This window comes from Phocoena phocoena, chromosome 3 (genome assembly GCF_963924675.1).
Source record: "Phocoena phocoena chromosome 3, mPhoPho1.1, whole genome shotgun sequence".
Classification (NCBI taxonomy): Eukaryota; Metazoa; Chordata; class Mammalia; order Artiodactyla; family Phocoenidae; genus Phocoena; species Phocoena phocoena.
The window spans coordinates 98,957,813-98,959,353 of record NC_089221.1 but is presented as its reverse complement, the minus strand read 5'-3'; the positions used below and the strand labels follow the sequence as shown (position 1 = coordinate 98,959,353).

Genomic DNA, 1,541 nt, shown 5'->3' with positions numbered 1-1,541 from the left:
TATTCATTAATTCATTTTATTTTTTGTTCCACCTGTTGAATGTGCTCTTTGAAAAAGACTTTGTATATTCCATTGTTTGGTGAATTCTTCTATAAATTTCAGGTATGTCCTGCTGGTTGATATTTTATTCACATCTTTTATATCCTTAGTAATTTTCTGCAGAAATTTCAACTGTAATGTGGATTTGTCTAATTTTGCTTGCAGATTTTTCTCAGTTTTTGCTTCATAGATTTATGAATTTCTGGTATTAGGTTCACAGGGATTCAGAATTGACACTTTCATTTTTATGAAATTCCCCTTCTCATCTTTGTCAATATTCCTGGTTGCGAGGACTTCTCTGTATATTTTCCCATTCTCTTACTGTTGGACTATCTGTAACTCCATATTTAAAATGCACTTCCTCTAGATGATATAAAATTGGATTTAGCACTTAAATCCAGTGTAGTATTCTTTGGTTTTGTTTTAGAAAGTTTAGAGCATTTATAATTAATCTAATGATTTACATGGTTGTTACTAAGTGTACCATCCAGCTATTTGTTTTCAATTTGTCCTATATGTACACTTTTTTGAGTTTTATGGTTTTATTAACACAAATACAATGTGCACACAAGCTGTCTCTTCATTTTCTTCACTGTGCAGCCTGGCATTGGGATTGATGACTGACAGCTGGCTAGGCTGCTCTTTCCACAATGGCTCTGTGATTCTTAGAGGAGACGATGTGAGAAATCACAGCCCAGTAATATATGCTCCACATCAGCAGCATTTCAAGCTCCTTGACACTGTGGACAGAAACTTTCAGAAGTCACTGGTCAACAAGTGCTTTGTTTTCTTGCTGTTCCAGTAACCAAATTTGCATCAAAATCTGGCCCCTGAATCTCCTGCGCTCCCTATTGTCATGCCCCTGGGCTTCTGCCAGTTCTTCTTTATTATGACATATCAGTCTGACTGGTGCTGGATGGATTTCTTGGTTCTCTTTTTGATCTTTGGCTTCATGAGAGGTCTGAGGGTGGCCATGATGCTGAGGAGGATGTGTCACATATATGTTTTGTTCTCCATCCCTGCATTCTTTATGACTATTTAAATATTTTCAATATTCAATTTTTCTTTACCATGGTCTTACTAGCTATAACTTTTAAGTTTATGCAGTAGGAGCTCTAGGGTTTGCAATATGCATCTTATCACAGTCTTTCTTCAAGTAACATCATGCCTCTTGAGTTTTAATGTAAGAAATGTATAACGGTATATTTCTATTATGCCCTCCTCTTCTTTATACTTTTATTGTCAAATAATCTACATCTTCATTGGCATAAACCCCACAAATATATTATTATTTTATAATTTAAACAATAAAATACATTTTAAAGAAATTTTAAAATGAAGGAATTTTTAAAAATTTACCTACATAGGGCTTCCCTGGTGGCGCGGTGGTTGAGAGTCCGCCTGCTGATGCAGGGGACCCGGGTTCGTGCCCCGGTCCGGGAAGATCCCACATGCCGCGGAGCAGCTGGGCCCATGAGCCATGGCCACTGAGCCTGCGCGTC

The 1,541-nt window shown here is 37.2% G+C and overlaps 1 pseudogene; it reads right to left on the bottom strand.

Annotated features, from left to right (window-relative positions):
- Positions 1 to 573: 573 nt before the first annotated feature.
- On the bottom strand, positions 574 to 1,014 carry LOC136120223 (large ribosomal subunit protein eL32-like; annotated as a pseudogene).
- Positions 1,015 to 1,541: the final 527 nt, after the last annotated feature.